Source organism: Etheostoma spectabile, unplaced genomic scaffold, assembly GCF_008692095.1.
Source record: "Etheostoma spectabile isolate EspeVRDwgs_2016 unplaced genomic scaffold, UIUC_Espe_1.0 scaffold546, whole genome shotgun sequence".
NCBI lineage: Eukaryota > Metazoa > Chordata > Actinopteri > Perciformes > Percidae > Etheostoma > Etheostoma spectabile.
This window is the reverse complement of record NW_022605626.1, coordinates 288,077-300,565: the sequence shown is the minus strand read 5'-3', so window position 1 is coordinate 300,565 and position 12,489 is coordinate 288,077. Positions and strand designations below refer to the sequence as shown.

At 41.8% G+C, this 12,489-nt stretch overlaps 1 protein-coding gene across 1 annotated transcript in view; it reads left to right on the top strand.

Moving 5' to 3' along the window:
• The window catches only part of LOC116686879 (nuclear receptor subfamily 5 group A member 2), a 56,790-nt gene that overhangs the window by 36,609 nt on the left and 7,692 nt on the right, over positions 1-12,489 (top strand). The window lies entirely within an intron of this gene.

Sequence of the window (12,489 nt, the reverse complement as noted above, 5' to 3'; positions counted from 1 at the left end):
TATTAAGTTGTAAAAGGAAAAAAACTAGTCTGACCTACCAAATCTGCAGTACAATACAAATAATAAAAGCAGACATGTCCTACCACTGTAATGATCCAAACAGAAATGTGCTGAATTATACCATACGCCTCGGGAAGTGTGGTTTCATATTGGGACCCATTGTAATAATAAAAACCATGAAATGATTCATAAACAGAATGCAGCATTCAGTTTTCAGATCATTTCCTCTGCTGTCACCCAGTGGACCCGTGACGGTATGTGTATTCAAAGACCCAAACAGGTGAGCCAGTGATGGGACAGTGCTGGTGTGGAGCTTCAGTGTCCCTCCTGGCATGAGAACAGTGATGCTTGGACTCCACACTCAGCATTTAAACCCTGACTCAACAGGTAAAAGAACTAATACACTGGGATTGAACAATAGATCACTCGGTTTTTGATCCAGCTCCTGATCGACAGGTATTGAGTGCATTTCTCTCCCTGGTTCTCAGGAGAGCATTTACAATGTTTTTATTTGTGCAGACTTTGGTTTTTGCTTTTAACTAATCAAAAGTGTAAGTGCAAAGCGACTGGTTCCACTACGTGTGTCCTCACCTTTTTTTAATTTGTGAGTTGGTGTCTTGTTGGGAAGGAGACCCGTGGATTCTGCCTTTTTTCAGGATGGAGTACGGACATGATGTGACTTTTGGACGAGCGTGTCCAGTGTGCGGAGATTAAGTCTCCGGTTACACTACGGTCTGCTCACCTGTGAAAGCTGCAAGGTGCACTTGTTTTTCTGTTCCATTCGTATCCGGTGGCATTGGACTGGGCAGTTATCATTATGAACAGCTAAACAACAAGAACTGCTTCTTTAAATTGACCCCTGCTCTGCTTTCACACTTGCAGGGTTTTTCAAAAGAACAGTTCAGAACAACAAGAAGTACATACTGCGCAGGAAACCGAAGTGCACAATTGATATAACTCAAAGAAAACGCTGTCCATTCTGCAGATTTCAAAAGTGTCTTCATGTTGGCATGCAACTGGAGGTAAGGAGGGCGGCTGTTCACACAGAAGAAGTTAGTATGTTGCAGAACTTTTCTTAATGTCCATGCTTATGAGACTGTAACGCTGCTTCAGAGTTACAAAATGGTTACCTTTTAAAGCCAATTCAAATGAAAGGTGGTGCTGCCATTAGAGGAATTTTTTTCTCACATAGTTTTTAAATAATAAATCCCCTAACCCCTAACCCTAACTATTGATTAGAAGTAAAGGTGTTATCTCATCCAAAAAGAGGACATTTGTGGAAGTGGGTGACTTTGATGGCTGCTTTTAACATTTTTAGTTTTCTTTTGAATTTCTGTAAGCACAGATATAAAAACAGTTTCAATGATGCTACTAATAATAACTGACAGTAGAGTGTAATGAATTTAACTGGATGCACATGTATACGTAGTACAAGCTCCCAGATCCCAGACACAGACCAGTGGAGCAGGTCAGGTTAGCCTGCATTTTGCTCATCAGTCAAACAAATATGAACAGCACTGAGGTACCTTAACTGAAAGGGATTGCGGGCAAGGCATTAATAATAAACTTTTCATTAAATGTCTATGTTCAAAAAGATAAAAATTGAAGGCTAATTTTAAGTCCAGCTGCTTTAATGTTTCCTGAGGGGAATCAAGAGCTTCAAGATTTGCTGTGCATCATGCTTACCTCCTCTCTCCTAAAATCTGCCTGTCAGTATACTTTAGAGACCACAATACAGTACAAATATATGAGGCATACGGGCGGCTAATAAAATCCTCAGGGGATCTGCTGTGGTCAACAAAGCGACAACTTACCTGCCTGAACAGTGACACCAATGCTGAGTGCCTGTAGTCTGCATTGTTTATTATATGTTATATTGTACTATTGTACTATTGTATTGTATTTTTTATTAGGGAGAAGCAACAACACAGAGTCTACATGTATGCATATTATTTCAAAAGATACTACGTGATTACTTACTGAATGAAACCCTGAGTCTACCCTACATACAACTGAATCTGATTGGCTACTGTTGAAAGACATTTGGGAATCCAGTCAAGCAGGAATCCTAGGTTTGAACAGTGAAGCCAATGCTGATGGTGCCTTAAACCTGCATAATATCTCATTTCTGTCATCACTTTATGTTCTGAAGTCATCTGATGTCTGTCGCGACATAGCGTTTAGCTCGGGTACATTTGAATTGCTATTTATTGGTTTAAAAAGGAGGGTTTAGAGTTGAAAGGATCCCTCTTTGGGTCAGTGTTGTCTTCTGAATGGTTATGCTAACTTAAAGGTGTTAGACTGGATGCACCAATGCACTCCCAGGACTCAACAGGTGTAAGTCATGGTCCAAATCTAGGTCTTTGACTTCCTTTTTCTCTCTTCCTCATGCATTGAAGCCAACACATTGTGACGGTTGCTTATCCATTTTGTTAGATAAAAGCCGCATTTTAAGGTCTAAATCAAGGGACAGCATCGTTCTGATGCACAGGAAAAAAATGTACATGATGGTCTCAAACACTTGTCTTTGTTAGCGCAGCTCGGAGAACAAGTTGTCTCCATACACCCCTTAAACACCAAAGAAATCTAAACAGGTATGCGTCTCTGGAAAAATTCAAGCTGATGTTGTTAATTTGTGTCTTAATTTCTCTTCGTTCCTCAAGCGACATGCTTTCATTTTTTTGAGCCTAGCTCTCTGAGCGTGCAGATGAGGTGCTGGAAACATTTGATTTTGAACCTTTGTTGCTGCGTAGGTTTGATATGCTGTCACATGGCAAAAGTCATCCTGGTCGTTATGTGGAGAAGATGGATGCTCTTGTCCCTTTTTCATATCCTATGAATCTCACTTTCTTTCAGTGACAGAGCTTTGTGGAGCATTGACATCTGCAGTTAGCTCTGAAAGAGGCTGCTGGTTCTGGAAGCCACACTTACCTTCCTAAATAATTCCTGGCTTGGATTCAGTGATGCGTGTGAACTATGCATTTAGTTTTTCATGTTGATCGGATGGGATTAAGACAACAGAGATTTGTGCAATGTAGTGGTATTTTCAGACATTTTTCAATTCAATTCAATTTATTATAGTATCAATTCATAACAAGAGTTATCTCAAGACACTTACAGATGACCACACTCCAGAATTTACAAGGACCCAACAGTTCTAACAGTTTCCTCAGAGCAAGCAACTAGTGCGACAGGGGCGAGGAAAAACTTCCTTTTAGGCAGAAACCTCGTCAGCCCAGGCTCTTGGTAGGCGGTGTCTGCGGGCGGTTGGGGTTTAGAATGAAGAGAGTGGCAATAAAAATAGAAAAAATTAGTAGTTTGAAGTTCTGGGGAACATCTTACTTGTGAAGCAGTTTATCATCTCCCTTGAGACCATATCTGCTTTCATTTTTACTTGCTTTTCAAGCTGGTCTGAATCGACTCAATCTTGCTTCGCTTTCTCGCCTTGATTACCGTGAACTTCTTTCTAAATAATAGAACTCTTCTGCCTCTTACAGCACAACGTTACCATGGGCAACTTCAGCCGTAGGTGGGTCTCAGCTGACTCCTGTCTAGGTCCAGGATGTTGAGGATATATTTGGTTTGGGCGTGTTGGTTGAAAGACATTAGTCTTTTACTGGAGCTAAAAAACACTGTGGACAAAGATCTGGTTCTGGCTCAAACTGCTTTATTCTTAAAACTTAACACCTAGCAAATGGACGCTCTATAACTCTGTGTAACGCTGCGTGTAACGCTGGTGTAACGCTGCGTGTAACGCTGTGTAAGGCTGTGTAAGGCTGTGTAGGCTTTGTAAGCTTGTTAAGGCTGTGTAACGCGGTGTGTAGGCTGTGTAAGGCTGTGTAACGCTGTGTAAGGCTGTGTAAGGCTGTCTAACGTGTGTAAGGCGGTACGTGTGTAGGCTGTGTAGGCTGTGTAACACGGTGTAACATGGTGTAACACGTGTGTTGTAACGCTGGGTAAGGCGGTAAACGTGTTGTAACATGGTGTAACACGTGTAAGGCTTGTAAGCTGTCTAACGCTGTGTAGGCTGTGTAAGGCTGGTTTAAGCTAGTATATAAACTTAACGTGATAATTCACACACACAAATAAAACTGATTGGGTAAACTTCGCAGTGAAAATACACAGTGCTTAAAAATAACAAGTTTAAAGTTTATGTCCCACCTGGTCCTACCATAGCCCCACGGGGGTACATTGGCTGCTGCAGGACTCTATGACTAGACCAAACGAGGTGAGCCCTGTCCCCTTCCAAGAAATCCTTAATATCATTTAAAAAACATACATGTAACTATTTAGAACCATAAGGGGACACCCTTGCTCCCCCAGCAGCAATTCTCATCTCTACTATATTAATATAATAATAAAATAACAGTTTGAAAACTTAAAACAAAAGTCCTAAAGTTTTTCATTTATCAGATTTTAGTTTTTAAATATAGTACATAGAGTCATAAAATTTATTGTGAAATATGAAAGGTGCATTCACCAACATACCAGGTATCAAACATAATATAAAATAAACAGTAATTACAGAAATAAATTTTGTGTACACAATACAGTGGGGTTTGAATGTTTGGGAACCCAAAAATTTGTACTAATGTGCACAAAGAAGCCAAGAAAAGATGAAAAAATCTCCAAAAGGCATCACATGACAGATTAGACATTCATATAGTTACAAAAAGTTAGATTTTATTCCATCATTTACACTTTCAAATAACAGGAAACAAAAAAATGGCGTCTGTAAAGGTTTGGGCCCCCTGCAGAGTTTCTAGCATGCCCCCCCCCTTTGGAAAGCTGAGACCTGACAGGGTCATGGATTGTTCTCAAATGGTCTGGAAAGACCAGGTGATGTCAATCTTAAGGTTTTAAATGCCCAGACTCATCTGAACCCCCCCACCCCCCCCCCCCAACAATAAACACCATGGCTTTTAAGCAGTTGTCTACGAAACTGAAAGTGAAAAAGTTGACGCTCACAAAGCAGGAGAAGAGAGAAGAAGATAGCAAAGGATTTTCAGATGCCAATCTCCTCTTTTGGAATGCAATTAGAAGTCATCAGGAACAGTGGAAGTTAAGATACTGGAAGACCCAGAACAATATCAGCTCGCAGGATTGGGGAGAAAAGCAAGTCCAGACCCCCGTTAGACTGCCCAATCCACCAGAAAGACCTGGAGACCCTGGAGTTGGGCTACACCATTCCACTATAAAGAGATACTCGTACAAACATGGTCTTCATGGAAACTCATCAGAAGAAAATCTTCTACGTCCTCACCACAAAAATCAGGTTTGAAGTTTGCAAATGAACACATAGACAAGCCTGATGCATTGTGGGAACACGTTCTGGGACCGATGAGGTTAAAATAGAACATTTTGCCGGAAGAGCAAAGGCAATTTGGAGAAGAAAGGGCCCAGAATTAATGAAAGAACCTCTGCCAGCTGTTAAGCATGGGGGGGGTAATCATGCTTTGGGGTTGTATTGCAGCCAGTGGCACAGGGAACATTTCACGAGTAGAAGGAAAAATGGATCTATCAAATTTCAGCAAATTTTGGAGCAACTTGATGTCATCTGTGAAAAAGCTGAAGTTTAAGAGAGGATGGCTTCTACAAAGGATAATGATCCTAAAAACATCTTATGGTGTCCAGGGCGTTAACTGAAGATTTTGCCATGGCCTTCACATCTCCTGACCTCAACATAATGTAAAATCTATGGATAAACCTTAAAAGAACAGTGTGTGACAGACAGCCCAGATATCTCAAAGAACTGGAGACTTTTGGAAGGAAGAAGGGCGAAGATACCTCAACACAGAATTAAAGCTCTGGGCTGCTACAAGAAGAAATAAAATTAACTTTTGTGACATATTATATGAATGTCTAATCTATCATTTGATGCCTTTTGGAGATTTTTTCATCCGTTCTTGTTCTTTATGCACATAATAAAATGGTTGCTTGGGGTGCCAAACTTTCAAACCCCACTGTGTAAATGATACATAAATAGATACCACATCTATAACATAAGGTTTTACAGAAATACTTATTTAGCTGTGATGAATGTCCAATACAGTGAGATTATAATGTGCTTAAAGACTGAGTTTTAGCATCAATATATGATAAAATATTGTAAATGAGAAAACAGGACTCCACTGAAACTATAAGGCGCTAAAATCAACAATCTGTCAGTTTGACAAATATGCTTGTTTGGCATTAAACCAAGGATCATATGATAAACAGAATACTAATTTATATTTTTGCATTTGTTTCAGAGATGGGTGTGGATGTGTTTGGGAAAAACTGCTAGTCTTTAACATACAGTGCAGTTTGGAACACCTTCTCTTTCAATGCGTTTCTATTCATTATTATTTATATTGAGATTCTCTCTGAAGCAGCAAAACTATGAATGAACACATATGGAATATGTACTTAACAAAAAGTAGAAATAACTGAAAACATGTCTTAAATTCCAGTCCCCCAAAGTAACCCCCCCCGGCTTCTTTGATAGTGCTGCAAACCCTTGGAGTTCTCTCAATGAGCTTCATGGTAGTCAGTTGAAATGGTTCATTCACAGGTGGGCCTGTCAGGGTTAATTAGTGGAATTTCTTTCCTTATTAATGAAGTTGGGACCCTCAGTTGTGTTGTGGAGAAGTCAGGTTGATATACAGCCGACAGCCTATTGGGACGACTGTTAGAATTTAATTATGTACAATGTAGTGTAAGAGAAAAATAAAAACAAAATGTAACCATGGCAAATGTCTTAGACGTTATGTAAAACTAAGCTGTTTTCTTGCTTGTGTGTGTGTGTGTGTGTGTGGTGTGTGTGTGTGTGTGTGTGTGTGTTGTGTGTGTGTGTGGGTGTGTGTGTGTGTGGTGTGTGTGGTGTGTGGTGTGTCAAATTTGGCCAACTTCCTATTCAAACATGTAAAAAGTACTGCTTACATAATTTTTATTGGACAAGGGTTCACAATATTCCCAGGAACAGCTGTTAATAAAACAAGAGATTTCACAATTTCAGAAAATTCTTTAAAAAGTCTCTATAAAAAAGTTATAATGTTTGCAAATATGAACGATTAAGATTGCAGATCCATGGGGCCAAAAAAAACACACACATACATTCAACACATACATATAGTAATATCAATTATGAGGACTATACAGACCATAGTCACATCAGACCTGGGATCTTACGGCCGGGGCCACATCGGCCCTTTGTGCGTCCCAGTCCGGCCGCGTGTTGCCAATCATAAATTACAAAAACATTAAAAAATATCTATGCGAGTGTGCAATACAACGGTGCTGCTTTTGTTTTGAAAAGCGTATTTGTATTACTCCGTGTGGACATATGCACGTGGTGATGTGAGTGAAGGTGAACAGCGGCAATCACAAATTACAAAATAAATTTAAAAAAACATCTATGTCGTGGTGCATAACAACGTGTGCTTTTATTATGAAAAGTGTTATTTATGACAGTATGTGTGCGTAACTGTGAGTGAAGGTGCACAGCGACGAGTGATGCCCGGTTACCCCCCCCAGGATGTTCCGCTCACGCTAAAAAGAAAAGTTGATGATGAATGCGGTGTTTCAACAAGACATGGACTGCCAAGTACTTCTTTACAGAAATTAAAGGTAAAGCCGGGTAAATCCAGACAGCAGTAGATTAATTTAAAACAGGTTTGGATGCCATAAGTTAGCTATGAAGTTAAAAACTTTATTGGATGATAATACTTTTTTTAGTTAAATCTCAGGTCAAAGTTGACCCCACACAGAAGGCATGTGCAACTTTCTACCACATCAGTGGTTAAGATAAACTACAGCAACCTAAAGGAAGAGAGCTGGAACAGCAGCAGGCGGCCAGGCTGTAATCCCACTCAGGTGTTCCAGCTTACTGACGGTCACCAGAGACACGGCTCAACCTCATCAACACAGCACAAACAGTAAATGCAGCATTTTATTGTGGAATCAGCACAGTTACAGCAGTTTGTAACTCTTGTTTCTGACTGTATTTTATAGAAAGTACTTGCAGTGTCATTAATTTCTAAGTCATTTAAAAACAGCGTTAAACTCTATTCCTTTAGTCTTCTTCCCTGTATGTACACATTTTAGATGTTTCTGGAAGTGAATTACCTGTTATTTTTTACATTTTGTGGTCTGTAGTGTTTTAGTGTGAGAGCAAAGCATTAAGCTCATTTTCAAATATTCACATACGTTAACTTTAATTAGTTTTTACCCAAATTGGACCAACATTAGCCTCCCAAACTCCTGTTTTGGAAGTCCCCTCCAATATTATAACATCACCTACTACTACTGGATTATTTTAGCCCTGTCACCTCCACTGAATAGTTATAATAGGATCTTGAAAAGATTTGCTGCTGGTTGTGACAATAATAATGCCATCACTGAACCACTGACCCATGTATTTAATAGCCATTACCAAAGGATATTATGCTGCAGGAATTAAAACAGCCCAAATATCTCCATTCACAAAGCTGATGATCTGTTAATTTTCATAAACTACAGACCCGTTCCCATTTCACCTGCCTTCTCAAGATTCTTAAAAAGCTTTCCTACAACAGATTGCTTAATTATCTGACAGCAATGACACAATATTAAATTCAGTATGTTTCAGGAAATTCAATTCAATTTCAATTCATTTAATTTATAGTATCAATTCATAACAAGCGTTATCTCAAGACACTTTACAGATAGAGCAGGTCTAGACCCACACTCCATAATTTACAAGGACCAACAGTTCTAGTAGTTTCTCCAGAGCAAGCAACAGTGCGACAGTGGCGAGGAAAAACTGCCTTTTGGTAGAAACCTAGACAGACCCAGGTCTTGGTAGGCGGTGTCTGACGACCGGTTGGGGTTAGAATGAAGAGTGGCAATAACAGACCCAAAAGATAGTAGTTGTAGTTGTTCTTTGTCGCAGGTCATGGCACAGACGGGCATGTGTGCATTACAAGGCACAGCAGGACGTAGTAGGACGTAGCAAGGCACAGCAGACAGAGCGTAGCAGGATGTAACCTGGCATCGCAGAACGTGTAGCGGGACCATTGCGACAGCTGTTACCCTGATTTTGGAGCCTCCCTGATGCAAGGAAACATGCTGGGCAAAAAAGAACATAAGGAATCCGGGGGATGAATCCCCAGAGCTAGGTTAGTAACACGCATTTTGGGACGTGCATGCACACAAATGCAAAGTATGAAAGATAGAGACAGAGAGGAGGTCAGTGTGTCAAAGAAAAGCCCTGTCACTTGCATGGCTATTACTTATCTTTTAAATGAACTAAACAAAGCAAAGGACAAGAAAGGAGACACAGTAGTATCTTTTTAGACTATCAAAAACATTGACACTTGACCGTATATTTTACTCCTAAAACTAAATCACTTTGAACTGGAAGATCAGGCACTGTAGTGGTTCACTAGTTATTGTGTTATAGACTACAGTACTTTGCATTTAAAGGAGTGAATTCTCCCTTCATTGTGACAGAACTGTGGTGCCTCCAGGGATCAATCCTCGGGCCACTGATGTTTAATAAACATTAAGGATTTGACAATACATCAGGTCAGCTCACTAAAATGCATTTGCTGATGATAGGAGTCAGTTTATTCACACACAAATCCCAACAATCATGAGGGTTGTTTATGAACAACTGGTAAAAATCTCAAATGGTTGAAAAAATCACAAATTATCTTCACATATTAAGAAAATACTTTATTTTGTTTGGTAACAGCCATAAACAGGTCCACGTCAATTTAACTGCGACGACTGACAGAGTAATAGTTCATGTAAAATCAATTTTTTCCTTGGTGTACTTAATGATAAAAACTTATCCTAGAAACATCTTTATTATTACATCCAAATAGCAAAAAGCATTGGAATAACTGGACTAATTTGTTATCTCCTCAAAAAAAGTCTCCCTCAGTCTCCTGTGATTCTCATTCTATGATAAGCAAGGGTTAGGGTTAGGAGCAGTTGAATCGTAGGTCCTCAGTTCCAAAATGTCACATAACCTCTCTTTTGACAAATTGGCATTCTTAGGATTTATCAAATCAACGATCTCTCAAGATACCAGTTTGTTCATGGATCGTTGAACAAAACCTACCTTGCTCCGGCCCCCTCAACTTGAACACTTAATCCCAAATCAGAATTTATTATAGAGGTTATAAAAATAGGAATTCTCCCCCCCCCCCAAAAAATGTCTTCTATCATTCAAATAATCTGTAAACATATTTTACTGTACCAGTAGTCCAAATCTTCTTTTGTTTTTCCTTTCTTTTATTTTTCTTTAGTCTTTTTTTCTCCCTTATTTACAGTTGCAAGAAAAAGTATGTGACCCCCTGGGGATTAGGGAGTTTGCATGAATTGGTCATAAAATGAGCTCTAAACTTTATCTAAGTCACAACAATAGAAAACCACAGTCTGCTGAAAATAATACTCACAAACATTAGACGTTGCCATGGTTTATTCCATCCATCCATCCATCCACTTCGACCGTTATCCGGTATCGGGTCGCGGGGGCAGCAGCTCCAGTAGGGGACCCCAAATCCCTTTCCGAGCCACATCAACCAGCTCCGACTGGGGGATCCCGAGGCGTTCCAGGCCAGGTTGGGAGATATAATCCTGCACCTAGTCCTGGGTCTTCCCGAGGCCTCCTCCCAGCGGACGTGCTGGACCACCTCTCTAGGGAGGCGCCCAGGAGGCATCCTTACCAGATGCTCAAAAACCATCAACTGGCTCCTTTCAAAGCGAAGGAGCAGCGGCTCTACTCCGAGCTCTTTCGGATGACTGGCTTCTCACCTATCTCTAAGGGAGACGCCAGCCCCTCTGAGGAAACCCATTTTGGCCGCTTGTACCCTGGATCTCGTTCTTTCGGTCATGACCCAGCTTCATGACCTTAGGTGAGGGTAGGAACAAAAATTGCCCGGTAGACGAGAGCTTTGCCTTTGGCTCAGCTCCCCTTTTCGTCACAAAGTGCAATAAATAGAATGTAATACCGCACCGGCTGCTCCGATTCTCCGACCAATCTCACGCTCCATGGTCCCCTCACTCGCAACAAGATCCAAGGTACTTAAACTCCTTCACTTGGGGTAAGGACTCACTCCTACCTGAAGAAAGCACTCCATCGGTTTCCTGCTGAGAACCATGGCCCTAGATTTAGAGGTGCTGATCATCCCAGCTGCTTTACATCAGAGTACGACCGATCCAGTGAGTGCTGAAGGTCACAGACCGATGATGCCATCAGGACCACATCATCTGCAAAAAGCAGCGATGAGATCCGACCCACCAAACTGCACCTCCCCGCTCCGAATACGCCTCGATATCCTGTCCATAATATTATAAACAGGATTGGTGACAAAGCGCAGCCCTGGTGGAGGCCAACCCTCACCTGGAACGAGTCCAACTTACTGCCGAGAACCCGGACACAGTCTCGCTTTGGTCATACAGAGATGGATGGCCCTGTGAAGGGACCCCTCACCCATACTCCGCACCACATCCCACAGTTTCTCCGGGGGACCGGTCATAGCTTTCCAGATACCAAATACATTTAGATGGTGGGCATGCTCCCAGGCTCCCCAAGATCCTTGAAAGAGTAAAGATCGATCCGTAGTTCCACGACCCGAAGGAATCCGCATGTGTCCTCCAATCGAGGTTCGACAAACGGCCGAACCCTCCTCCAGCACCTTGGAGTAGACTTTACCTAGGAGGCGAGAAGTGTGATACCCTGTAATGGTTCCCCCTTTTTGAAGAGGGGAACCACCACCCCAGTCTGCCACTCTTAGGCACTGTCCCAGACTTCCAATGCATGTCCACCAAGACAGCCCCTCCACACCCGACGCTTCAGCATTTCTGGAGGATCTCATCAATCCCTGGGGTTTGTCGCGTGGAGGTGTTTGACTACCTCAGAGACCTCCACAGGGAAATTGACGACAATCCCCAATCCTCCAGCTCTGCCTCCACCACAGAGGACGTGTCAGCTGGATTTAGGAGTTCCTCAAAGTGCTCCTTCACCGCTCTATTACCTCCCCAGTTGGGGCAGCAGCGTCCCATCCTAACTGTATACAGCTGGGATGATCCCGCTTCCCCCTCCTGGTGGCGAACGGTTTCCAGAGAAGCACCTTGGTGCGACCGAAAGTCCTTCTCCATGTCTTCTCCAAACTTCTCCCACACCCGCTGCTTTGCCTCTGTCACGGCAGAGGCTGCAGCCCTTCGGGCCCGTCGGTACCTTGCAACTGCCTTTGGAGTCTCGGAAAGAATCCTTCTTCAGTCGGATGGCTTCCGACTGAATCACATCATCACACTGATTGGAGTCAAGGTTGGCTCATTGGAGTCAAGGTTGGCTCACTCCTGGCTCCAATTAGGCGCACATGTTATGTTCAAGTAAACCATGGCAACGTCTAATGTTTGTGGAGTATTATTTTCAGCGGACTGTGGTTTTCTATTGTTGTGACTTAGATGAAGTTTAGAGTACATTTTATGACCAATTCATGCAAAACTCCACGTAAT